The sequence below is a fragment of the Ahaetulla prasina genome, chromosome 2, assembly GCF_028640845.1.
Source record: "Ahaetulla prasina isolate Xishuangbanna chromosome 2, ASM2864084v1, whole genome shotgun sequence".
NCBI classification, from domain to species: domain Eukaryota; kingdom Metazoa; phylum Chordata; class Lepidosauria; order Squamata; family Colubridae; genus Ahaetulla; species Ahaetulla prasina.
This window is the reverse complement of record NC_080540.1, coordinates 9,697,949-9,725,399: the sequence shown is the minus strand read 5'-3', so window position 1 is coordinate 9,725,399 and position 27,451 is coordinate 9,697,949. Positions and strand designations below refer to the sequence as shown.

Here is a 27,451-nt window from a genome sequence, read left to right as displayed (position 1 = left end):
CTGCAGCCCCAGTGGGCTTCCATTTGGGGAGGGAAGGAACCTGCAGCAGCAGCAGCTGACCCGTTATGTCCTGCACTGGCAGTGGCGGCCCCTAGTGGTGGAGATGGTTTCTTGTTCTGTTCTGATTGGCTCCCGCTTTTGACAGGAATATATAAAAAGGGCTGTCAAAGCAGGCCTGCTCTTCTGGTTGTTGCTGGTCTCTGTGAGTTAAAATAAACGTTATGTGTGAACCTCTGTGGAGCCTCAATTATTACGGAACCCACAGAATATAATACTGGCGACGAGGACTGAGGAAAGTACGTGAGTTGCTGAGCTGCTGAGAGAGCCAAAGTGTGAATTTCTCCTCAGAGCTATTCAGATCCCTGGCCTACAGAGCAAACCATGGCATCACCTCAGAACTTTGTGCCTTTTAACCCAGTGACCGAATCGTGGGAGGCATTTGTAGCCCGTTTTGAATGCTTTCTTATTGCCAATGAATATACAAACCTATCTAGTGAAAGGAAGCGTGCTTATTTCCTGGGTTTCTGTGGGGCAGAAATGTTCGAGACGGCCATGACATTGATGGCCCCCCAGTCAATTCATGCAGGGACTTGGGATGACTTCATGGCTAAATTAAAAAGACATTACGCCCCGACACCCTCCAGAATCGCCCGGCGGCAGCTGTTTTACCATAGGGATCAGGCTGAGGGGGAATCGATAAACCAGTATGTAGCCACTTTCGTAGTGGCGCGCCATTTAATTTGTTGATCTGGATGATTACCTTTTGGACCGGCTCGTCAGCGGTGTCCGGGATGAGCGCCTCAAGCGTCTCATCGCTCGGACCTCACATTTCAGATGGCATTAGATGAGGCATGTGCCTCAGAGCTGGCCACCCTCTCATTAGCTGATATGCCTCGAGGCAGAGCCACAGATAGCGAAGGAGCAACAATTCATTTCAACAAAGCTGATCCACTATATGAGGAGGAGGAGGAAGCGCTGTCCATCGCCTTAAAGAGGTTAAGAAACCAAATACTCATGCGGGAGATAGCCTCCCTCTGACTGGCTGTTTTGGGTGTGGGGGAAATCATATGCCGGCCGCCTGTAATTTCAAAGCGCAATTTGCCGCCGTTGCGGCCGGCAGAACCATATTGCCCGGGTTTGCCGATCGGTCCAGCCTGAGAGGGTTCCACAAAAGGGTCCGTCAGCTGGCCCTTCTCTTGGAAGACGACCTCACCTGAGATCCAGGAGGCCGCAGGATGACTGCTATGCCATTTTCCTGAGATGCCAGGAACAGGGATCAGATGGCGATCTGAGGAACCGGTCCAGCAGAAAATCCGAATTTCCGTCCTGATCAAAGGGCGGCCATGCTTGATGGAAGTTGATACCGGATCTGCAACTTCCATAGTCTCCTGGAGCACGATAAAGCGTCTGGTGCCTACTATCGCTAAGAAGCGTCTGAAGCCTTGTGCGCTATTATTAAAAGACTATCAGGGACGGCCAATTCCCATTGTGGGTAGTGGGAAATTCAGGGTACAATTCAAGAAATTTGTAGGCCGCCTATCACTGGTAGTTGTAGATGGCTCATTGCCTAGTCTTCTGGGGCTTAATTGGTTCGAAGCCCTGGGTTTGACTATTCAGGGTGTTAACTCGATTGGAGCTAGTCAGGTGGATACACTGGTCAGGGAATTTCCCACTGTGTTCGATGGCCAGTTGGGAAAATATACCGGAATGCCTGTTTCATTTAACTTAGACCCTAGGGTGGTGCCGCAGCGAATTAAAACCGCGGGTGCCATTTGCCCTGAAGCCTAGGGTGGATGCAGAATTGGACAAACTCATTGCCCAGGGTTTTAGAACCAGTAGATTATGCCCAATGGGAGACCCATTGTGACTCCCATTAAGGCGGATGGTTCAATCCGCATCTGCGCGGACTATAGGGCAACCATTAATCGAGCATTACAAGCCCATGCATATCCAGTGCCAGTGGTGCAGCATCTGCTGCACTCCTTGAAAAGGATCCATCTTGGCGAGGCTTAGCACAGGCATACCAACAATTGCCTGTGGATGAGTCCACAGCAGCAGCACAGACGATTGTCACTCACCGAGGCGTTCAAGTGCCGCCGCCTCAATTTGGCGTCAGTGTGGCCCAGGTTGTTCCAATGCCTCATGGAACGCCTACTCCACGGAATACCGGGGTAGTGCCGTATTCGATGGCGTGTTGGTTTGACAGCAAGCACTCCGGAACTGATGTCAGACTACGCCAGGTGCTAGTTAAGTTCAGGGATGTGGGGCTCAAAGTTAAGAAAAGCAAGTGTGTAGTTGCTGTGCCCCAGGTAGAATTCCTAGGGTTCCTAGTGGATAGGTCGGGTTTACACCCTCGGCCAAGACCAAGGCAATCCTTGATGCACCCGCAACAAGTCAGAGTTACAGGCATTCCTGGGGCTCTTAAACTTTCGCAATCTTTCTGCCACACAAGGCTTGGTTGCAGAGCCTCTCCACCGCCTGTTGGATAGCAGGTCCCGTGGGTTTGGAATGCGAATGCTGCTGCTGCTTTCAGGCTGTCAAGCAACTCTTGGTGTCTAACGCGGTTCTTACACAGTTCAACGAAAACCTGCCGCTTGTCCTCTCCTGCGATCGTCTCAGTATGGGGTTGGCGCTGTGTTGAGTCATCGGCTGTGGTGGAAGCCCGATTGCATTCTTTTCGAACCTTGGCTGCCGCGGGCACTACTGCAGTTGGATAAAGAAGCATTGGCGTTGGTTGCGGGGTCAAGCGGTTCCATGAGTATCTCTGATTCGCCCGTTTGAACTTGTTACCGATCACAAGCCGCTGTTGGGGATTTGGCTGGGGATAGACAGACTCCATAAGTACTATCACCAAGAATGACCAGATGGTCGGTGTTCCTGGCAGCTTATTCCTATTCCCTGGTCTATAGGCCTGGGAAACATTTTGAGCCGTTGCCCATTGATGACCAAGGTGGAAGACCCGGCTCCAGCGTCCCATGTTTTTCTGATTGACGGTTCCACCTTTCCGTTACTGCTTGTGACATTGCTAGAATGTCTGGCTTGGAGTCATCTCAAAAGTTCTTGATTGGGTTCTCCGTGGATGGCCCCAGGGTCCTGTCAGCCCTGAATTGCAGCAGCACACGAGCTCTCTACCTCTGGGGCATAGGGTTGTAGTTCTGCCCCCTCCGACAGTCCATTCTAGGGACACTTCAGGGGTCACCCGGCATTGTTAGGATTAGGAGCTACCTGTGGTGGCCAGGACTAGATAAAGACATAGCCTTGGTCCCGCATCCATATAGATTTTGCGGGCCGCACAGGGCAAGTATTCTTAGTGGTCGCCGATGCTCAAGTGGTGGAAATCGCACTAATGCATTCCACCACTCATTAGAACTTTTGACGGTTGTTTGTAACCCATGGGTTACCCGACCTTGTGGTAATCGCCATGCTCTCATTTCCCCATATCATCCGGCCAGTAATGGCCGGGCAAAACAAGCAGTCCGGTCAGTGAAAGAGGCATTGGCCAGGTCGGCCCAGGGGCTGGCAGGAGAGGTTGGATGAGTACCTCCTGGGCAGCATTCCACGCGTGCCCACTTACGAATAAGAGCCCGGCAGAGTTACTCATGGGCAGGCGTTTGAGGACCACACTTGATAGATTGCACCCCAATACTCACCTAGTCAGCCATTGACCCATGGAGATTTATGCCCAGAATTACAGCAGCCACCCCTATGGTTCCCAGGAAAGATCGTCAGGTTGGGGACTGGCAGCTGCCAGGTGGGGCACTCAGAACCCAATCATCCTGGGCAGAGGAGCTGGGAATAAGACGCCCAGCCCCTGTACCTGATAAGAGAGGAAGCCTTGTCTGCTCTGCGGTGGAGGGGCTAGTCCCTGGGCCGGAGACATCCCACAGAAGAGGCTGAGGAGTTGGGCCAGCCAGTGACCATGGCTACAACAGAGCCACCAAGGTCCAGCCAATCAAGCGGCAGCGATCTCCAGGATTACGATTGCGCAAGCTAGGGGGAAAGAAGTGTTATGTCCTGCACCGGCAGTGGCGGCCCCTAGTGGTGGAAATGGTTTCTTGTTCTGTTCTGATTGGCTCCCGCTTTTGACAGGAATATATAAAAAGGGCTGTCAAAGCAGGCCTGCTCTTCTGGTTGTTGCTGGTCTCTGTGAGTTAAAATAAACGTTATGTGTGAACCTCTGTGGAGCCTCAATTATTACGGAACCCACAGAATATAATATGACCTGCTTCAGCCCAGTTGCTTCTCTGCTTCCAGGCCGTGGAGGAAACCGAACAGCCCGACTTGCTCCCGGACTCTCCTCCCACCTGCTGCCCTCAACTCACCCGCCAGCTGCTGCTTCGACCCTCGCAAGAGCACAAAAGCCGCTCTGCACACCACCTTCCTCCCATGAAGTCATCCGGAAAGGGAAGTTCCTCTGAGCTTCTCCTCCCCTCCCGTCCTTTCTAGCAATGAAGTACTCAATGGTTTTAACTCTTTAAAATCAACCTCAGAGGCCGCCTACTGTATGGTCTGCTTTCTAGGCACAGATGTTGCCCCCTTGACTTCCATCTCCAGATAGGAAAGGCTTGTTCTGTCTCTACCTAAGGGGTCTGCCAGTTGTTTTCACTGATTAAAGCTATCAAGTCATTTTTTACTTCTAGCAACTGACCTTTGCAACTGAGCCAAGTGAAATAGTGAAATGTGATGCTTCTTAACCTTACGAAGATTAATTATGTGCTGAGCCTTAAAAGTTAAAGACTTTTTTTTTACAGAACTGTACAATAGGTTTTCTTGGGGGGTGTCTCTCAATGGAGATCAAAGCCTCCCGAAACCCCAAATCTTAATGACTTATTTAATGTGGCTCCCAAGGATTTAAGACATGGCAACACCACAGGGATGAAATGCTCCTGGTTCGGACCGGATTAGGATATCCGGTAGTGATGGTAATGGGTGATTCGGAGAGCCGGTTGCAAAAATCTCTCCCCCCTGCCCATGCCCACCCAATCTCCCAGTTGCCCGCTTGCTGGTTCTTTTAAAAATGCTTTTGAAAGGTTAAAAAAAAGGCTCTGGCAATCACATATCAAACAGCTCATCCATTTTAAAAGCATTTTTTTTACAACCTATTCGGCTGAATAGTTTGTAAAAAAATGATTTTAAAAGTAAAAGAAAAGATTGTGCGCCACAGCTGATCACCTTCCCCCGCCCGCTGTTCTACTTACCCCATGCCTCTTTTGGGCTTGCACTGTGCACGCGCGCACACCTCGCATTTGGTGCGTGGTGCACACTGCACATGTGCGCATGCAGCACGCATGCGCAGCCAGTGAACCGGTTGAAACTCAGGATGGCATAGAAAGCACTTCCTGGGTAGCATGCTGTAATTTACAGGGTAAATGTCCCCCAGACAGACAGCCTATCTACCTACTGTGATCTACTTTTTGCCTCTCAATATTCCATAGGTCATGAAAGCTTTATACTTAAGCAGAATTATAATTCGTGGCTTTCCATCCAGCATCCTTGGGCCTTAAACTAGATGTTTGGGTTTGGTGCCTTCAAGTCAAGTCAAGTCAAGTGGTTTCCTCCTTTCTTGCTTAGGCCTAGGCCTGATAGGACTGGCCAAAGCTGCACAGATGGCTTCACACTTTAGGCGGACTGCAGCTGAGTATTTCCCAGTCTCTAACCTGTAGCTTTCACCACTGCACCAAGCTGGATCATCATCTTCCCCACAGAATCTGCCCATGGAGCTCTTCTTGCTGCTTTGAGAGCAAATTCAAGACTACAGCTTTCAAAATTCAGTTCACTTTGCAATCTGCTTACCCTTCCTCTCCAGATAACGGATCTTTTTCATCTTTCAATCTGAGTTAGTTTCATACTTTTCTTCTTAGGAAACAGAGCGTTCCTCTGATTGGGTGGTAGCTTCTGCCTGGCCCTGTGTCTACCTCCTCTGGCGTTTGTCTGGGGCTGCTTTTAATTTGCTCAATTTTGTTAGATATATAGTGTTAGTAAGTTGTGGGGGGTCTAATTTATCTTTTTATTGTACAGAGCAGTGGTGGGTTGCTACCGGTTCTCACCGGTTCGGGAGAACCGGTAGTAAAATGTTTAGTAGTTCCCAGAACCGGTAGTAAAAGATGGCTGGCCATGCCCCCAAACCGGTCGCTGGTCGCTCGCCCCAGCCGCCATGTTTGTTGCTGCCCTGCCACCACCTCTGCCGCCCCCACTCCCGCTGCCACTGCTGCCCCACCGCCCCTATTACTGTTGCTGCCCCGCCACCTCCAGGCGTCTTCAAACTTGCCTCCTTTAAGACTTGTGGACCAATCAACTCCCAGCGCTCTGCTGGCTGAGGAACTTTGGGAGTTGAAGTCCACAAGTGTCAGCCTCCGCTTTAATTTAGTGTATTTCTCCTACTAGATTATCTGACTATTTTATTACCTTGTTAAACGTTTGCTCTACTGATTGTCTTACATGCTTTATGGAGAAGAGGGGGGAGGTTTTCACTGTTCCCAGCGTCGGCTGACATTGTATGTGGGGGAGAGAGGAAATGCCATTTTCAAAACCAGAGGTTTGAATTGTGTTGGCGCGTGAATGTAACGGCAGCTGCTGATTCCACATTCCATTCGGAAGATTGACAGAGGGAGAATATCGGAAGTGAAACTACACGTGACTGAGGAGAAAGAAGACATTGGACTATTATTGTATGACCTCTAGTAGGGGGAGGGTTCAGGAGAGAATATGACTCTGGGGATTTGTTTTACTTCCAGTTCCAGCTTTGCTTTTCACTGCATCCAGACTTGTATGATAAAGATTACCAAATTCTTCAACATGATGAAGTTGGGTTTTTATTTTCTCAAACACTGATCTGGGGCAGGCTGACAACAAGTCTTAAAGGAGCCACACACACCCCGCCACCTCCCTTGCTCTTTCTCTGCCTCGCTTGCTTGCTGCTCAGCCGAAGGTCGCTTGCTACACTGGAGCCGACGTGAAGGGCAAGCGCGCCGTCATGAGGTGACGCTCCAGTGGGGGCTGCCCTTCCGAAGGGTCAGGGGGTTTCTGGGGAGGGGGACCGTAGGGGCTGCGCTGATCGGGGAGGCACACACAGTGCTGCTCCCCTTCACTCAAACAGCCGGCCAGGGCAGGGCGGGGCGGGCGTTGGGCTGCGGGGAGCGGCTGACTCTGGAGAACGTTCCTGCTTCTTGCCCTGCTGGGTGTGTGGGGGGGGGAGCTCCAAGCGAGAGGCTGCGGGAGCTCCTGGAGGCCAGGCGGAGCAGAGCCAAGCCGGCAGCCCATTGGGATGTGGCAGACTCTGGCCCTGGGCTTGGTCTTCTTCCCGGCTCTCTTTGCCGCTTCTATCCGCAGCCTGCAGTGGCTGCCACCGGAATGGAGCCTCAAAGACCGGATCCTTCTCCGCCGCACGTACCGGCTGGCACCAGCCCCCGAGGGGAGGGAGGGAGGAAGGCGGGCAGCATCCCAGAGGAAAGCGGCAGGAGACTCCCCCCCAAACCACCTCCCCCTCTCCCAACCCGGATCTGCTCAGGAAACCGGGGAAGGGAGCCATGCAAAAGGAGCCAGTGGGGGTGGCGGGCACAGCTGAGAGAAGCGCCAACTCTGAGAGCGCTTTCGCGGGGATAGAACCTCTTGCTTGTGCACGAAAAGCTGAGTTGCGGAAGGATGGGGGGGGGTGAGGGGCGGGGGTTGGGGGGCTGGGGACTGGGGAAGAGCAGAGCCCCCCTCCCACTCCTTCCTGAGGGATGGGATTTTGGGGGTGGGCTCTCTCCCCCGCCCTGCATATGGGGGGCGCCAGGTTGGGGAAGCTACTGCTCACCCCAAGTCCCGATGTGCCAAAGGACTGCAGGCTTTTGGCTTGGCATGGCCAAGGTTCGGTCCTTCTGCACGGAGAGAGGGAGGGAGAAAGAGAGAGAGAGAGAGAAAGAGAGAAAGAAGGAGGGAGAGAAAGAAAGAGGGAGGGAGGGAGGGAGCGAGAGAAAGAAAGAAAGAAGGGAGGGAGGGAGAGAGAAAGGAAGAGAGAGAGGGAAGGAAGGAGGGAGGGAGAGAAAGAAAGAAGGGAGATAGAGAAAGAAAAAGAAAGAGGGAGGGAGGAAGAGAGAGAAATAAATATAGAAGGGAGGAAGGGTGAGAAAGAAAGAAAGAAAGGGAGGGAGAGAGAGAAAGAGGGAGATAGAGGGAAGGAAGGAGAGAGAGAGAGAGAGAGAAAGAAAAAAAAGAAAGGGTGGGAGGGAGAAAGAAAGATGGAAAGGAAGAAAAAGGGAAAGAAAGGAAGGAAGGAAGGAAGAAAGGAAGGAAGAAAGAAAGAGGAAGGGAGAGAGAGAGAAGAGGAAGGACCACAAACCCTGGCACTAGACTTGGCTTCAGAAGAGGCTTTGAAACAGGACAGCAATCTGGGGCTGGAAGGGACCTTAGAGGCCATCTAGTCCAACCCCCTGCTCCAGCAGGAAACCTTCTATCGTCTGGATTATTTTGGTGCCTCTAACAGAGAGGAAAATTGCCAGAAAGGAGAAGGAGTTTACTAGGACAAGGCTGCCATGCAGAGGAAGGCAGAGATAGTCCTTGTCTTATGACCAGAATTGAGTCCAAAATTTTGGTTGCTAAGCAAGAGCGTTGTTAAGTGAGTTTCACCACATTTTATTCAATCCATGATCTCTCCTGGCTCTAACAGTCATGTGCAAATTAGGGAAGAACATCTGAAGTGTGTGTAATGTTCTAAATATACAGAAGTTATAGTTAAATGTGTGGCAGAAAGTGGACTCTAGGTGTATTTTTCCAAATGTAGTAAGTGAGGTTGAATGTGTATAGTTTTAGAAGAGGGGTGTGTGTCTCTGTGTGTGTGTGCGTGTGTGTGCGTGTATATACATACATTATATATATAATCATATATATATCAGAAAACAAATATGTATATATGTGTGTGTGTATATATATATATATATATATATATATATATATTTGTTTTCTGAGGTTTTCACGGGTGTTTGATATATATATATATGTATGTCATATATACATATATATATATATATGTCTTTGGTTGTTCGGGTTTTCTCCTGTGTAAAATTGGAAGTGTCTTGGCGACATTTCGACGAAGTCTCATTCGTCATCTTCAGGCTTCAGCTTCGTGCTTCTGGGAGCAATGTGTGATCGCAGCTGTTTCTTCCTTTTAACTGCTAGTGGGGGTTTGAACTGATTGGGTGGGAGCTTGGCTGTGCTCTGATTGGGTGGGGGTGTGTCCTGTGTTGGTGTGGGCTTGTTTGTGCTCAGTTTAGTCTGTGTTGCAGGGAGATTTGAGCTGGTGAGCTGCATAGCTGTTGTTTGGCTTTGTGGTCGTGCTACATCTTCATAGTGGGTGTCAGTCTGCTGCATGTATGGATTGGAGGGGTTTGAAATGGCTAATGTTGCAGCTGCAGTCTGGCTTCTGGTCCTTGGTCGTGCTTCATGATCAGTGTGGGTTTGGGTCTGCTTTCTGGGTGGATGCAGCTCACCAGCTCAAATCCCCCTGCAACACAGACTAAACTGAGCACAAACAAGCCCCCACCAACACAGGACACACCCCCAGCCAATCAGAGCACAAAACCCCCCCCACCCAATCAGAGCACAGCCAAGCTCCCACCCAATCAGTTCAAACCCCCACTAGCAGTTAAAAGGAAGAAACAGCTGCGATCACACATTGCTCCCAGAAGCACGAAGCTGAAGCCTGAAGATGACGAATGAGACTTCGTCGAAACGTCGCCAAGACACTTCCAATTTTACACGGGAGAAAACCCGAACAACCAAAGACCTATATATATATATATATATATATATATTAGATAATGTATCTTTTTGTGTGCCTATACACGCTATACTATGTAATATGTATGTACACATATGGCATCTATACATAGCATTTAATAGTATATTTTGGATGTTCAGTAGTAGTAAATAAATAGACAGGGAAATTGACGTCAGTGACATCAACCTTTGACCTGAGTGACATCAAGTTGGCCACACCCACCCAGTCACATGATTACCCAGCTACGCCCACCCAGTCACATGACCACCAAACCACACCTACCCCAGTCACATGACCAAGCCATGCCCGCTGTTATATGACCATGAAGCCACGCCCACAAAATAAGCCACACCCACAGAACCCATAGTAAAAAAAATTAGAACCCACCGCTGGTATAGAGGGTTGTTGTGGGTTTTTTTTATATTCTGCTATTTCCCTCATGTTAGTTTTAATGTGTCTTAGAGAAACACAACGTTCAGTTTCATCCTTCTGCATCCTGAATGTCTTCCAGATTTTAAGGCCAGAATTTCCCAGCCAGCATATCCTTTGCACAAAATGTCTGAGAGTGATAAGCAGAGTTTCTGAGTGGTCCCAGTAAGCTGCTAAAACTTCTAAAAAATACATGGTAAAAAAATATGCACAGAGGTTGTGGCTTGAGCAGAAAATACATTGTGGTTTTGAGTACAGGATTCATAGGTTCATGAACAACTCCTGCTGTCATCTTGTCTTCTTGGAGGTGCCTGCTTGTTACTTCGGTGTAGCAGCGCCAAGATGCTGACAAATTTGTTGCAGCTGCCTTGATGTTGGAGCTGTGAAAAAGAAATTATATGGTGGATAATGTTGCATTTCTAAGAGAGGCATTAAATAGCTTTTGAGAATGAAAAAACAGGTATTGTCCGCATTGCTGTGAAAGAGGGTTTTTTGGTTGGATAGTCTGCTATTTCCCTCGTGTTAGTTTTAATGTGTCTTCTTTGTATATTGAAATTCAATTAATATTTATTTCTAATCCGCACTTAATCCTTAATCATGAAATAAAATATTATTATTTTTATACGGTGAATCCTACCCATTGCCTGCCTCCTCTTTCTTGCCTTCTGGTTTCTATGATCAGACATCTCCAAGAGAAAAAAAGAAGTCCCATTCTTTGCAATGAACTCCTGCGGTAGCCAACAAAGCCATAAGCTCTTCCAAGTTCTTCTGTTCCCTGTCTTACTGTCCCACCTTATTCCCCCCCAAAATCATAAATCCATGGTTGATAAATATAATTTGTCCCCACTGGGGTAGTTTTTTTAAAATCATTTTATTTATAGGTGTTTTTTTAAAACATCCATAAATGCTTGGTGAACGGTGTAATGCCTGGGTCAATGTACGTTATACACAATACTAATAACAATAATAAAGTTTAGGTACCATATTTTTCGGAGTATAGGACGCACCTTCCCCCCAAAAAAACAGGGTGAAAATCTGAATGTGGCCCCGCCCAGCTTCTCAACGGAGGTTTCAGAGGCTGAAAAAAGCATCAGAAACGGAGCTTCAGAAAAGAAGCTCCCAAACTGAGCTTCAGAAAAAAAGCCCCCAAATAGAGCTTCAGAAAAGAAGCTCCCAAACAGAGCTTCAGAGGCTTTTTTTCTGAAGTTCTGTTTTGGAGGCTTTCAGAGGCAGAAAAAAGTTTTTTCTGAAAAATGAGTTTCAGAGGCGGGGAAAAAGCAAGGCACAGAGCTCACAACCAAGGAACCTTTTGCTAAAATTCACCTCTGGGAACAGCTGATTGGGGGTATTCCGGGAGGCCAATCCACCTGCCAATCAGCTTTTTTCTTATTTTCCTCCCCAAAAACTAAGGTGCGTCTTATACTCCAAAAAATATGGTATATATAGTAATACCTTTCAACTTCTAACATGTTTAAATTTGGATATACCTGGAGCTGGAGCTGCAGGCCAAAAGAGGTTTGTAATGTATTACTGTAAGTTTTGGCGGGAGTTTTAGGCGGGAAATATCTCGGTTCTGATTGGATGCAGCCTCAGGCTGAAGTGTATATAAGGAGAGGTTTTTCTCCAGAGTTTTGCTGGGTCACACTATATTAAAGAGCTGTTGTCACTAACCTGGTCTCCTGCCTCGTCAATACCCAAACTTAACATTGGCGACGAAGGTGGGATCTTGAGGCAGAGCACCAGAACAGAGCTGAACTCACTACGAGAATCAAACCCAGCAAGGTGACGGCCATTGCAGCGATGACCGGCTACACGCCACCCACTCCGTTTGACCCTGCCCAGGAGACATGGGGAATATATATGACCCGTTTGAAAGTTTCCTGGAGGCAAGCGAGCTACAGGAGTCTCCGACAACCGCAAACGGGCTTACTTCATAAGCCACTGTGGGTCAGCAGTCATCGCCGTCGCAGAAGCCCCAGCGGAGCCAACACCGCTACACTCCGTATCGTGGCAGACCCTTCAGACCCTCCTGAAGAATCACTACGCACCAGCCCCGTCCAAAATCGTTCGACGGTGCGAGTTTGGGGAGCGCAGGCAACAAGAAGGCGAGTCTATCAGCGACTACATGGCAGCCCTGAGACAAGCCTCCAAGCATTGCAGTACCGCGATCTGGACGAAGAGCTGCTGGAACAACTTATACGGGGGGTCAGGGACATCCGTTTGAGGAGACGGTTGCTAGCCAAGAGCAACCTGACATTGGCAAACGCTCTGGACGAAGCCAGAGCCCATGAGATGTCCAACCATGCAGCAGACACCTTACAAAAGCGACTCACGCCGATGGCGGGCGCAAAGCCGAGCACAGTCCACCACGAAGAAACCTATGGTGAGTCAACCAGCGAAGAGGAGGAAGAAGTCCACTACAGCGGAAAATCGACAAGGGAAGACCCGGAGGAATGCGGAAGTTGCGGGCGACATCAGCGCCAAAGATGTAAGTTCAGGGCGCCATTTGCGGCGGTGTGAAAGGAAGGGCACCTGGCTCAAGTCTGCCGAGCACCCCAACCTTCCGCCGAAAATTCAAATCGGCCAATCAGAGCGGCTCTGAGTCAGAGATGCAAACCCCACATTCCCGCCGAATTTCAAACCAGCCAATCAGAGCGCGAGATCGGCGAGGCGACCCGCGATTAGCCAGGAAAGAAAGAGCCAAGTCAAACCGAATGACTGTTACCATAGACCACGCAGCTACCGCATCGAAGAAAAGATCTTCACAAACCCGACAATTGAAGGCGCATCGTGCCGACTGGAAGTAGACACAGGATCAGCTATCACAATCATGTCCTGGGACACTTTTGTGAAAGCCTTGCCGACATCGCAAAGCGCAAGCTACAGAAACAACGGCCCGGGTGCAGGATTACCAGGGCAACCGCATCCCTGTTCGAGGGACAACGAGCCGAGGTCAGTACGGGACATACGAAAAGACCCTGCCCATCACGTTAGTCGAGGAACCTTGCCAAGCTTGCTGGGGCTAGACTGGTTCCGGGCGTTGGGAATGGGGTGACTGGCGCCCACCGAGCGGATGCAACCTGCAAACGCCCTAATGGAGGAATTCGCAGACGATTCGAGGACCGTTAGGCAAGTACAAGGGGACCCTATCTCCTTCAATTTAGACCCCCAAATAGCCCCCATTAGGTTAAAGGCAAGGAGGGTTCCTTTTGCACTCAAACCTAAAATCGACAAAGAGTTAGATAAATTAGTCAGCCAGGGGATACTAGTGCCAGTTGACCATGCCAAATGGGAGACGCCAATCGTCACCCCTATAAAACCAGACGGGTCCATAAGAATTTGCGCTGATTACAAGGCTACCTTGAACAAAGCATTGCAAAAGAGCACCTACCCAGTTCCAGTAGTGCAACACTTATTGCACTCACTAGGGCACGGACAAGTTTTCGCCAAATTAGACTTGGCACAAGCGTACCAACAGCTACCCGTAGATGCTAGCACAGCTGAAGCCCAGACCATTGTAACGCACCGGGTGCCTTTAAGTGCACCCGTTACAGTTCGGGGTGAGTGTGGCCCGGGCTATTCCAAAATTTGATGGAGCTCCTACAAGGGTTACCGAGTCGACCTATTTCGATGATGTGTTGGTATCAGGGAAGATTTAAGAGAACTGGGAAGCGATTAAGGAAAGTTTTGGCCATTTTAGGTCGGCAGGATTAAAAGTCAAAGCAAGCAAGTGTCAGATAGGGGTCGAATCTGTTGAATTTTGGGCTATAGAATAGACAAAAAGGGATTCACCCCACTGAGAGCAAAGTCAAGGCGATAAAGAGCCCCAGCACCCAAAAACAAGACAGAACTCAGGCTTTCCTGGGTCTGGTAAACTTTACGCCGTTTTTTAAAAGACAAGGCAACCGTTGCTGAACCGCTGCATAAATTGCTTGGAAAAACACTGTTTGGTCGTGGGGAAGTCAGAGAATAGGGCATTTGAGGCAGTAAAAGTTTGCTATCAAGCGATAGCCTGTTAATACAATACAACAACAGACTGCCGTTAGTATTGGTTTGTGATGCGTCCCCTATGGAGTAGGAGCTGTACTTAGCCACAGACTCCCAAACGCACTGAAGCCCCTATAGCGTTCTATTCACGACGATGTCCCCGGCTGAAAGGAATTACAGCCAGCTAGATAGGGAGGCTCTAATAGTGTCAGGGGTGAAAAATTTCACGAATACGCTTTTGGGCGAGATTTGAAATTGTTACTGATCACAGACCGCTATTGGGGTTACTGGCTGGCGACCGCAACGCCAGTAGCACTCTCACCTAGACTGACCAGATGGACTATTTTTTGGCCGCCTACTCTACAAGCTGCAGCATCGGCCTGGAAAGGAGCTGGGGCATGCGGACGCATTGAGCAGATGCCCATTGCCAGGGAAATCGAGGACCCCACCCGGGCACACCGTTCTACTAATTGACTTTGGACTCGGGGCCAGTCACATCGCAGGAAGTGGCTCGGCCTCCTACCGGGACGTTGTTTTAAGGACTGTAATCAGTTGGGTTCAAAGGGATGGCCGCTGCGCGACGTTTCAAGGAATTTGTAAAGAAAAAGGGAATTGTCTGTGCAAGGGGTGCCTGCTCTGGGGGATAGGGTGGTAGTTCCAGAGAAGCTGAGAAAAAGTTCTGGAACTCCTGCATGAGGGTCACCCAGGAATTGTGAGGATGAAGGGTTTGGCTAGGAGCTATGTCTGGTGGCCCCTAATGGACAGGAAATCAGTGACAGGGTTGGCCGATGCCAAGTATGTCAGGAATCCAGACCACTACCACCACGGCCCCAGTTTTGGAGTGGAGAAACCCCAAGGCCCTTGGTCCCGCATACACATTGATTTTGCCGCCCTTCCACGGCCAAACATTTCTAATTGTGGTGGATGCATTCTCCAAATGGCTGGAGATCATCTAATGAAATCCACAACCGCTGGAGCTGTCATCTCAGCACTAAAACACCTTTTCGCCACGCACGGGCTACCGGACACCCTCGTGTCCGATAACGCCCACAGTTCACCGCAGCATTATTTGAAGGGTACCTGGCTGAAGAGGGCATCCGACATGCCTCTCAGCGCCGCTCACCCGCGCCGAACGGCCTTGCTGAACGCTTTGTCGAGTGCGAAAGAAGCGCTCATCAAGGCCCCGGCGATTGGCAGGCACAAATCGACGCATTCCTGTCCAACACAGGACCCCTGTGTGGCCACCGCCGCAGCCCAGCCGAGCTATTAATGGGCGGAAGCTACGGTGCCCGCTAGACCGGCTACACCGAACTACGACAGGACGGGTTCAAAACAAAACCAGATAGAATCCGAGAGTTAAACATAGGAGACTAGTGTGGGCACATAATTACAGCGGCCCTAACTGGAAGAGGGGATAGTCATAGACAAACGGGCCCCAAATCTTATCTAGTGGAACTAGACGATGGCAGAATCTGAGCGCCACATAGATCAATTAAGAAACAGATTGAGCGATAAGGCAGAATTAGGCGAACAGCCTGACTATGATTTAATTAACCCACTGAGAGCAAAGTCAAGGCGATAAAGAGCCCCAGCACCCAAAAACAAGACAGAACTCCAGGCTTTCCTGGGTCTGGTAAACTTTACGCCGTGTTTTTAAAGACAAGGCAACCGTTGCTGAACCGCTGCATAAATTGCTTGGAAAAACACTGCTTGGTCGTGGGGAAGTCAGAGAATAGGGCATTTGAGGCAGTAAAAGTTTGCTATCAAGCGATAGCCTGTTAATACAATACAACAACAGACTGCCGTTAGTATTGGTTTGTGATCGTCCCCTATGGAGTAGGAGCGGTACTTAGCCACAGACTCTCCCAAACGGCACTGAAGCCCCTATAGCGTTCTATTCACGAGCGATGTCCCGGCTGAAGGAATTACAGCCAGCTAGATAGGAGGCTCTCGCAATAGTGTCAGGGGTGAAAAAATTTCACGAATCGTTTTGGGCGTGACTTTGAAATTGTCACTGATCACAGACCGCTATTGGGGTTACTGGCTGGCGACGCCAGTACACTCTCACCTAGACTGACCAGATGGACTATTTTTTGACCGCATACTCCTACAAAGCTGCAGCATCGGCCTGGAAAGGAGCTGGGGCATGCGGGCCGTGAGCAGATGCCCATTGCCAGAAATCGAGGACCCCACCCGGGCACCCCGTTCTACTAATTGACTCTTTGGACTCTGGCCAGTCACATCGCAGGAAGTGGCTCGGCCTCCTACGGAGACGTTGTTTTAAGGACTGTAATCAGTTGGGTTCAAAGGGATGGCCCGCTGCGCTTGGCGACGTTTCAAGGAATTTGTAAAGAAAAAAGAATTGTCTGTGCAAGGGGTGCCTGCTCTGGGGGATAGGGTGGTAGTTCCAGAGAAGCTGAGAAAAAGTTCTGGAACTCCTGCATGAGGTCACCCAGGAATTGTGAGGATGAAGGGTTTGGCTAGGAGCTATGTCTGGTGGCCCCTAATGGACAGGAAATCAGTGACAGGGTTGGCGATGCCAGGTATGTCAGGAATCAGACCACTACCACCTCGGCCCCAGTTTTGGAGTGGGAGAAACCCCAAGGCCCTTGGTCCCGCATACACATTGATTTTGCGGCCTTCCACGGCCAAACATTTCTAATTGTGGTGGATGCATTCTCCAAATGGCTGGAGATCATCTAATGAAATCCACAACCGCGGGAGCTGTCATCTCAGCACTAAAACACCTTTTTTCGCCACGCGGGCTACCGGACACCCTCGTGTCCGATAGCGACCCACAGTTCACGCAGCATTATTTGAAGGGTACCTGGCTGAAGGGCATCCGACATGCCCTCTCAGCGCCGTTCCACCCTCGTCGAGCGGCCTTGCTGAGCGTTTTGTCGGTGCGAAGAAGCGCTATCACGAGCGGCCCGGCGATTGGCAGGCACAAATCGGCGCATTCTAACCGTCAACACAGGACCCCTGTGTGGCCACCGGCCGCAGCCCAGCCGAGCTATTAATGGGCGGAAGCTACGGTGCCGCTAGACCGGCTACACCAACTACGCAGGACGGGTTCAAAACAAAACCAGATAGAATCCGAGTTAAACATAGGAGACTCGTGTGGGCACATAATTACAGCGGCGGCCCTAACTGGAAGAGGGGATAGTCATAGACAAAGCGGGCCCCAAATCTTATCTAGTGGAACTAGGCGATGGCAGAATCTGGGCGCCACATAGATCAATTAAGAAACAGATTGAGCGATAAGGCAGAATTAGGCGAGAACAGCCCTGACTATGATTTAATTAACCCCACAGCTGACTGGCGCCAGAACAAACAGAAAGCGTAAGCAAAAGAACCAAACAGAGACTTATCTGAGTCAGGCGAGGTCCAGCGACACCCTCCGGTCCCTCTAGAGGACAGCAGGTCCGAGCCGGCGAATAATCCAGGGCGGATGGCGGGAGGAGGAGCTCAGAGGAACGAAAAGTCCCTCCGGCAAGCTCGACTCAACTCCAGAAAGTGAACTGCAGGTCCGGGAGAGTCAGGAGGCGCCCACGTACCTGCAGGACTACGTAGAGAAGTAATATGCAAATATTGGCAAAGTGCCTTCTGGGAGGGAAGGAGTGTAATGTATTACTGTAAGTTTTGGCGGGAGTTTTAGGCGGGAAATATCTCGGTTCTGATTGGATGCAGCCTCAGGCTGAAGTGTATATAAGGAGAGGTTTTTCTCCAGAGTTTTGCTGGGTCACACTATATTAAAGAGCTGTTGTCACTAACCTGGTCTCCTGCCTCGTCAATACCCAAACTTAACAAGGTTCTTGGTTCCTTCTCACCCCTGACCTGGTGCTAGTTGTGGGCGTCCTTTTGCAGAGGGATCTTATGCAAAGTGACCCACTAGAAAAAATATATAGAACCAGTCCTTTGAGTTGTGAAATGAATAAAGCTGCAATTTTGGTGTCTTCTAAACTCAGCAAAATCAGGATGATTCATTTGCATGGCTAAATACCAGTTCTCTGCTCCAATTATTGTTCCTTTCTTTACCTGTACGGATTATTTGGACATGTTTAAAAAGAAGCCCTGAGAGAGGAATGAAAGAAATAGAAACATCTCCCGTGTGTTGGGAAGACAGCTTTACCCCCACATTCACTGCAATGCTGAGAATATCCATTTCTTTCATTCTCATAAAGCTATTTAAAGAGCAGCACAATGCTTTATTTTAGAAATGAAACATTTTCCAAAATATAATTTCTTTCTCACAGCTCAAACACCAAGGCTGTTGCAACAAATTTGTCAGCATCTTGGCACTGCCACCACCGGGGTAACAAGCAGGCACCTCCAAGAAGAAAAGATCACAGCAGGATATTGGAAGAAAAACCCATCTGGTTCAGTTCCAAGCGGGGAGAGAGGCTCTGGAGATAAAATGGAGGCTAGCTGCTTAGGAAAGAAGGCCCGTTTATTAATGAGCAGAACCACAGCATGCAGTTCTGTGACAGCTGACAAATTAGCTTGATGAGTACAAGGATTTTTATACAGTTTACAGTATTTTGTAATTTTGAGGTTTGCTTTGTGTGCTTTTATTTTATTAGTTTTATCTGTTTCCCAAAGGCTCATAATGGGTCTTACATAAATATTTGTGTGTTTATTTTATTTTTTTAAGTTTTATTTTTACAATCATATCAAATAATTCATCCAATGTACAGTTATATACAATTAGTTGGGCTTGCCCAGTCACCACCCCCCTTTTTAACACTTGTAATGTATCTTTAAGGGTTTTGGAGGGAAAATAGAGCGGGAAATAGCACGTTGCTAATTGGCTGATAGCCTCCAGCTGAACTGTATATAAGGAGGGGTTTTTACCGTTTGCGGTTGCTGGGTTCACCATATAGTAAAGAGCTGTTGTTACTCATCTGGTCTCCTGCCTCGTTATTGCCCGAATCTAACACTGGCGACGAAGGTGGGATTTCGAGGCAAAAGAGCACCAGGAACGAACCCAGCAAAATAAGGGCGGTTAGCAACGATGTCCAGCTATACACCGCCAGCGCCATTCGACCCAGCCAAAGAAAAATGGGGTCATATGGCTGGCTTCGAGTGTTTCAAGCCAACGAGCTCCAAGGAGTCTCGGACAACAGGAAACGGGCGATTCCTGAGTCACTCGGTCCCGAGGTTTTCGACACCGTGAATCGCTTGAGCCAACGCCGTACAGGCGGTACCGTGGCAAACTCTGCAGACTGTTTTGAAAGCCCACTATGCACCAACGCCTTCCAAGTTCGCTCAACGGTTCGAATTAAGGCAGCGATGCAGCAAGAGGGCGAGTCCATCAGTGTGTACATGGCAGCACTGAGGAAAGCCGCGAACCATTGTGAGTACCGAGAAAGACGCGCTGTTTCGACCAACTAATTTGGGGGTCAGGGACATCCGTTTGACGGGCGGCTGCTGTCCAGAAGCAACCCATCGCAATCGCCCTGGACGAGGCAAGGGCTCACGAGATGTCTACCCAAGCGCAGAAACACTACAAAGCCGGTCGCGCCAGGGGCGGCAGCGAAACAACCCCGTCCACAACGAGGAAGTCCAGGCCGAGTCGGAAGAGGAGGAAGAGGAAGAAGTCTTCCACACCGGGAGGCCGGAGAGGGAAGACCGGGCGACGCGAGTTGCGGGGGCCAACACCAACGCAACATTGCAAATTTAGGGATGCCACGGTCGGCGATGTGAAAAAAGGGCACATCGCGAAAGCCTGCCGAGCGCCCCAACCTTCCCGCCAAAATTCAAACCGACTAATCAAAGCGGGAACCGTGAAACGCCCGGGATTGGTCAAGGAAAAAAGGCGCGGTTGAATCAGACCGACCGTGAGAGTGGGCCAGGCATCAACACGCCTAGAAAAAATCTTTGTTAAAACACTCATCAAGGAGTGCCGTGCCGAATGGAAGTGGACACTGGATCTTCAATTACGATCATGTCCTGGAGCAACTTAGAATGAAACGCAAACTGCGCCACAGGTGCAGGACTATCAAGGAACAGGATCCCTGTCCGAGGGGCGACGTCCACGCCAAGTATGGACAGTTCGAAAAACTCTGCCCATCACCATCGCGGGACTCCGAGTTTGTTGGGACTAGACTGGTTCCGGCATTGGGCATGGGAGTGACCGAGTCTTCCAAATGAAGTCGACCTCAAGGGCGAACTCATGAAGGAGTTCGAGGACGCCAAAGACTGCCTGGGCAAGTACAAGGGACCCCTATCTCCTTCAATCTAGACCTCAAGTTGCCCCTATCCGCTTAAAGGCTAGGAGGGTTCCTTCGCCTGAAGCCCAAGATTGACCGGGAACTGGACAAACTAGTAAGCCAGGGATACTAGTGCCAGTCGATCATGCAAAGTGGAGACGCCAATAGTCACCCCAGTGAAACCAGACGGGTCAGTCAGGATTTGCGCCGATTACAAGGCGACGCTTAACAAAGCTTTGCAAAAGCGCTTACCCGTCCTGTGGTACAACACTTGCTACACTCGTTAGGGCAGGGGCAGGTTTTGCTAAACTAGATTTGGCCCAAGCCTATCAGCAGTTACCAGACTCAAACAATCAGAACAGGGTGCTTTCAAATGCACCAGGTTACAATTTAGTCAGTGTGGCACCAGGATTATTTCAAAATTTAATGGAGCAGCTTCAGGGGCTCCCGGGTGGTACACTTTGATGACGTACTGGTATCCACCACAATATGGAAGAACTTGCGACTGAGAAAAGTTTTAAGTATTTTCCGGTCCGACGGTTTAAAAGTCAAATTAAACAAGTGCCAGATCGGGTAGGATCCAGAATTCCTGGGCTACGGATAGACAGGAGGATCCACCCCACTGAGAGCAAGGTTAGGGCAATCAGAAAGGCCCCAGCACCCCAAAACAAAACAGAGGGTCTGGTAAATTTTTACGCGGTTTTTTTAAAAAACAAGGCTACCATAGCCGAGCCGCTACACAAATTACTAGGAAAAAATGCTGCATGGTCTTGGGGAAAGGCGGAAGCTAGAGCATTCGAAGCAATAAAAAACCTCCTGTCTAGCGATAGCCTATTGATACAATACAATAGCACACTACCATTGGTGCTAGTTTGTGATGCATCCCCCTACGGAGTGGGGGCTGTGCTCAGCCACAGGCTGCCAAATGGCACAGAAGCCCCTATAGCGTTTTACTCCCGAACAATGTCCTCAGCTGAAAGGAACTATAGTCAGTTGGATAGGGAAGCCTTGGCCATAGTCTCCGGGGTAAAGAAGTTCCATGAATATGTTTTCGGTCGCGACTTCGAAATCGTCACAGACCATAGACCCTTGCTAGGGTTGCTGGCGATCACCAACGCCCGTGGCACTTTCGCCCAGATTGACCCGATGGACTATCTTTCTGGGCACAAACTGCTACATCGGCCAGGAAAGGAGTTAGGGCATGCAGACGCCTTGAGCAGATGCCCTTTACCAGCGACTATCGAAGACCCCACTCCGGGCACACCCGTCTTGTTAATTGACTCTTTGGACTCTGGTCCAGTCACTTCCAAGGAGGTGGCTCGGCTTACAAGGACATTACATTAAGGACTGTAATGGGTTGGGTGCAAGAGGATGAGCTACTGCCGGGTGAGCGTTTAGGAATTTGTAAAAAGCGTGGGAATTGTCGGTGCAAGGGGTGTCTGCTCTGGGGGATAGGTGGTAGTCCCAGAGAATTGCGGAAAAAGTTCTGGAACTTCTGCACAAGGCCATCCTGGGATCGTGAGAATGAAGGGTTTAGCCAGGAGCTATGTGTGGTGGCCCTTGATGGACATGGAGATTAGCGATAGGGTTGGGAAATGCCAAGCATGCCAGGAATCCAGACCACTACCACCAACGGCCCCAATCCGAGAGTGGAGAAACCCCAGGGCCCATGGTCCCGAATCCATATCGATTTGCGGCCCGTTCCACGGCCAAACATTCTTAGTGGTGGTAGACGATTTTCCAAATGGCTGGAAATCATTCTAATGAAATCCATGACCGCAGAGGCTGTAATTTCAGTCCTGCACCTTTTGTAACACACGGGTTACCAGACACACTGCTTTCAGACAACGGGCCACAGTTCACGGCGACCCTTTTGAGGGGTACTTGGAGGAGGGCATCCGACATGTCCTCTCGGCGCCTTTCCACCCTGCGACGAACGGCCTTGCAGAGCGTTTCGTCCGAGCGCAAAAGAGGCATTGTCCAGAATCAGACCCGGGATTGGCAATTAAAATTGACACCTTCTTAGCGGTACAACACAGAACCCCTTGTGTAGCAGAGCTACTGATGGGGAGAAAGCTTAGATGCCCGTTAGACCGGTTAAACCCGAACTACACACCAGACGGGTACAAAACAACACCGGGCAAAACAAGAGAATTGACAGTGGGCACACAATTATGGTGAAGGCCCAAACTGGCAAAGGGAACAATCCTAGAAACAACTGGCCCAAATCATATCTCGAGAAATAGAGGATGACATAGACCAGTTAAGAAAAGAATAGCCACCAGTCTAGAAACAGGCAAACAGGCCCTGACTATCCAATGATTGAATCCACAGCTAACTCAAACCCGAGAAAACCGCAGGACTTATCTGAGTTCCAGCGACACCAACCGTCCCTCCAAGGAAAGCAGGAACGACTCTGCAGTAATCCAAGGCCGGATGGCCTGGAGGAGGAGCTGAGAGGAACGAACAGTCCCTCCGCCAGCTCGACTCACTCCCAGATAATGAACTGCGAGGTCCGAAAGAGTTAGGAGACGCCTGCATACTTACGTGACTACGTTGAAAAATAATTATTCATTTTATGGGTAAAAGTTTTCTGGGAGGAGGAGTGTAATGTATCTTTAAGGGTTTTGAGGGAAAATAGAGCGTTGCTAATTGGCTGATAGCCTCCAGCTGAACTGTATATAAGGAGGGGTTTTTACCGTTTGCGGTTGCTGGGTTCACCATATAGTAAAGAGCTGTTGTTACTCATCTGGTCTCCTGCCTCGTTATTGCCCGAATCTAACAACACTCTTCCCTCTTCTACCTTCTTTTACTTTCCAAACCTTCCTCTCCTTCTCTTATCTACATCCTCTCCTCCCTCCACCCTACACCTTCCTTCTCCCTCTTTTACCCCTCTTCCTTCCTCTTCTCCTCTTTCCTACCTCCTACTCTCTCTTTTCTCCCTCCCCACCGTTCTAAAATGGTAATTGGACAAACCCGACCCTACATTAATTATATTTATACACCTTCAATAATCCCTGTACATTAACCATTACTCCATCTCTACTCTCAAACCCCCCCCCAGTTCCCCTCCCCCTTACCCCCCACCCCCCAACCCCGACTTCCCAGAACAAAATGCAGGGTATCAAAATTAACAATCATAATCCAAAATAATTCCTAAATTATAATCTCTAGTCATTCCACACTTAATCACACTCTCAATTCCCCTCTCCTTCAGAAATATATCTAATACAAAATATTTCCTAAATTTACTCATATGCTATTCGATATTTTTTTATCTGATACTTATTTTGAATATAATCAATCCACATTTTCCATTCTAAAATATATTTTCTTGTGTATAGTCTTTCAAGTAAGCAGAGATTTTTGCCATTTCTGCCAGATTTGATACTTTGAGTGTCCATTCTTCAATTGTAGGTAATTCTTCTTTCTTCCAATATTGAGCAATCAAAAGTCTTGCGGCTGTTATTAAGTTCAAAATCAATTTAGTCTCTATAGCTGTACAGTCCATAATTATTCCTAGTAGAAAGAACTGCGGAGTAAACTTGATCTTCTTTTTCAGAATGTTCTGTATAATCCACCATACTTTAATCCAAAATGCTTTAACTTTTTTACAAGTCCACCATATATGGTAATAAGTGGCATCTTCACAATCACATCTCCAACATTTAGCCTGTACATTAGGATACATACATGACAACTTTTTGGGGTCTAAATGCCATCTATAAAACATAAAAATTTTATATTTTACAGGGATTTACATGCATTCAATGTCTATAGTCCAGAGCATAAATATTTGTGTGTTTATTTTGTACATCAGGTTGCATAAGTCCATCTTAATATGCTATTCCTGATATGTGATGTTTTGTATACATACAGAGAAAGCAGCACTCTTGTGATCTTTGACTTTTAGGCTTGCTGTCAAACATACTAATTACCTATTTTGAACAATGTGCAGGCTGTTTTACATGAATGACTATTTTATACGTGAAATTATGACTGAAATATTTCTGCACTTATATTGGTTCACACTGTGGAAGTTTCTCTCTTTGTTCAGTTTCCATCCATTGCTTCTTGTTTCGCCTTCTGGTACTTTGGAAAACACATTGCCACCCCCCTTCTTTCTGGCAGCCCCTTAAAAGTCTGTGACCTATCACACTCTTGGACAAAGCATGTGAGCCATTTCCTCCTTTCAGTGGTCCTTGAAAGTACATCTATAGTATGTAGATAATAAAGTTTGTGTTCTTTTTTGTGTGATTGTGTTTGTGTTTGATTGTTTGATTGTGTTTTTTGTGATTGTGATTGATTGTGTTCTTTTTGCTGACGACGTCAACAAACTATTTAACACCACCAACAATACTATTACCCTTCAAAAAGACCTTGACTTTGTATCTGAATGGTCTAAAACTTGGCAACTCCAAATCTCAACCAGCAAATGCTCAGTCTTACATATGGGAAAAAAGAACCCAAACACTAAGTACAACTTGATGGACATTACCTTACAGATGACCCCCACCCTGTTAAAGATCTTGGAGTTTTCATATCCAATGATCTAAGTGCCAAAGCCCACTGCAACTACATCGCAAAAAAGGCTTTAAGAGTTGTAAACCTAATCTTATGAAGCTTCTTCTTCAGAAACACTACACTGCTAACAAGAGCTTATAAAACATTTGCTAGACCAATTCTTGAATACAGCTTGCCTGTCTGGAACCCATACCACATTTCAGACATCAATACAATTGAACATGTCCAGAAATATTTAACAAGACGAGTTCTCCACTCCTCTGAATACAACAAAATACCTTATGCCACCAGACTTGAAATCTTGAATTTAGAAAACTTAGAACTCCACCGCCTTCGACAGGACCTGTGCTTAACTTATAGAATCATCTATTGCAATGTCTGTTCTGTCCCCCTCCTCAGTCCGGGAGACACGAGCGATGGCTTAATTAGCCGGCAACTATCAGCTCTGGCAGCAAACTAGCGAGCGTCTGTCAAGTGTCTCTGTTATCTCTCTTGATGCCGATGAGTCAGCCAAGAAACCAGGAACAAACAGGACTTCAGCTCTAATTCTCCCTCTAAGCAGTTGATTTGCTTGCCATGAAGTGGTATAGCAGCCCTTGTTGCTTTTATATCCTATGGGGTGTGGCTCCATGACTCAGCACTTCCTAGGCCTGCCCCACCCTTGCTTCTGTTGTTCCCACCTCTCCTGCCTACGAAACCTAGGGTCCAGCCAGGCCTGATTGCTATCAGCCGGGTCTGGAGGCGTGGCCTGGGGGGGGAAGGGTCAGGGGACGGAGGACTCGTTATCTCCTCCACATGGCCTGCCTCTGGCTCCTGGAGCTGAGCCAGGGAAGCCGGTACTCCAGAGATAAGTCCTGATGGCCCTTCCCCCTCACTTTCCGAGTCACTTTCTGGCAGAGGGCCCGGCTTGGGGGGCGCAGACACAACAATGTCCTTCCTGTTGAAGACTACTTCAGCTTCAATCGTAACAATACAAGAGATAAAAATAGATTTAAACTCAATGTTAACCGTTTCAATCTTGATTGCAGAAAATATGACTTCTGTAACAGAGTTGTTCTGCAACAGAGTTGGACTAGAAGGCCTCCAAGGTCCCTTCCAACTCTGATGTTATGTTATGTTATGTTATTAATACTTGGAACACACTACCTGACTCTGTGGTCTTTTCTCAAAATCCCCAAAGCTTTAACCAAAAACGCTCTACTATTGACCTCACCCCATTCCTAAGAGGTCTGTAAGGAGCGTGCATAAGAGCACAAAACGTGCCTACCGTTCCTGTCCTATTTATTCCTTTCATTATATCCAATTAATATAGTTATTACATAGTTATGCTCATTTATATGCTTATATATTATATAGTTATTTTCATGCTTATGCTTATATATACTGTTATGACTAAATAAATAAATAAATAAATAAATAAAAGGTGAAAAAAGGTGAACAACATTTTCAGAGAACTATAGATATGTTGAGGCTGGGTGTGACAAGGAATGGCTGGGAGGGGAGGGGCCAGGCGAGGTACCCCTTGACATGCGAGACATTGAGTTGGCCACGCCCACCCAGTCACATGACCATCAAGCCATGCCCACTGTCACATGACCATCAAGCCACGCCCACATAAGCCACACTCACACTCATAATGGACCCGTATTGCTTCCACTTTTTTTTCAATGCGTAGGTTAAGGTCATGTCCTGTCTTTAATCCCGTCACCTGGAGGTGAAGGTATTTTGTTTGTGAAGAGGCTGGTCCAGGATTTCTTAATGAGCATCTGCTGTAGGCTATTAAGAAAGACTGAGGGCTGCTTTCTGCCTCTAAGAATGTATTTCTCCATTTCTCCTTTGGAGAAATATAATATTCTAGCTCTTTTAATATCCCCCAAAATATTTCATTCTCTGGGGCTTCCCAAAATTCCCCCCTTTGGGGCTATATATATATATATATATATTTACATATATTGCCCAACCTACGAACTATTAGAATGGTCTCTATACTTTCTGTATACCTGGCACATCACGAGGGATATTTACCTGGCATCTTTACTTGGGGTCTATTGAAATGGGAGGTGATTTTTGCAGGCTATTGAGACAAGGGAAAATACACCTGTGGAGGCAGCAGAGGATTCTCATGATGATGATGGCAGTGGCCCCCAAAAGGAGAGTCTTCCAACCACGAAGGTCTAGCAGCCAGAGCAGAAGTTCTGTTAAGTAGAAATGTATAGTATCCGATTTTCTGGGCCAATTCTTCTTAGATGTCTGATGTCACATTCTGTGAGCTTTCAGTCAAGTTTGAAGCAAACATATGTCCCAAAAATTTTTGTAGCCATGATTGTGCCTTAGGAGATAATTAAGGCTGCCCATTTCCAAGGATTGCTTCCTGAACCTGCCTTAGTTTATTGCACCCAGGATTTCTGAGGCCAAATTAAGATTAGCCAGTGTGCAAGCCAGGCTATGAATATTTTTGAAGTGAGCCCTGGGACTCCCAGGGAATGCAGTGGATAACCAGTGCAACTTATTCTGTTTTACTGGGCAACTGGGCAGCATCATT

The 27,451-nt window shown here is 48.2% G+C and overlaps 2 protein-coding genes across 4 annotated transcripts in view; both read right to left on the bottom strand.

Moving 5' to 3' along the window:
- LOC131193503 (zinc finger protein 84-like) overlaps positions 1–27,451 on the bottom strand; it is a 97,902-nt gene that overhangs the window by 4,777 nt on the left and 65,674 nt on the right. Inside the window, exon 3 of one of the 3 annotated variants that reach the window (XM_058173742.1) lies at positions 26,935–27,104. The exons of 1 other annotated variant lie outside the window; for it this stretch is intronic. The gene's annotated coding sequence lies outside the window, so the exon portion shown is untranslated. Of the gene's footprint in view, positions 1–4,322; positions 4,372–26,934; positions 27,105–27,451 lie in introns of those variants that run through there. One more of the 3 variants, XM_058173745.1, reaches the window with a different exon arrangement.
- LOC131193488 (zinc finger protein 850-like) overlaps positions 1–27,451 on the bottom strand; it is a 201,406-nt gene that overhangs the window by 163,394 nt on the left and 10,561 nt on the right. The gene's annotated exons all lie outside the window — the stretch shown is intronic.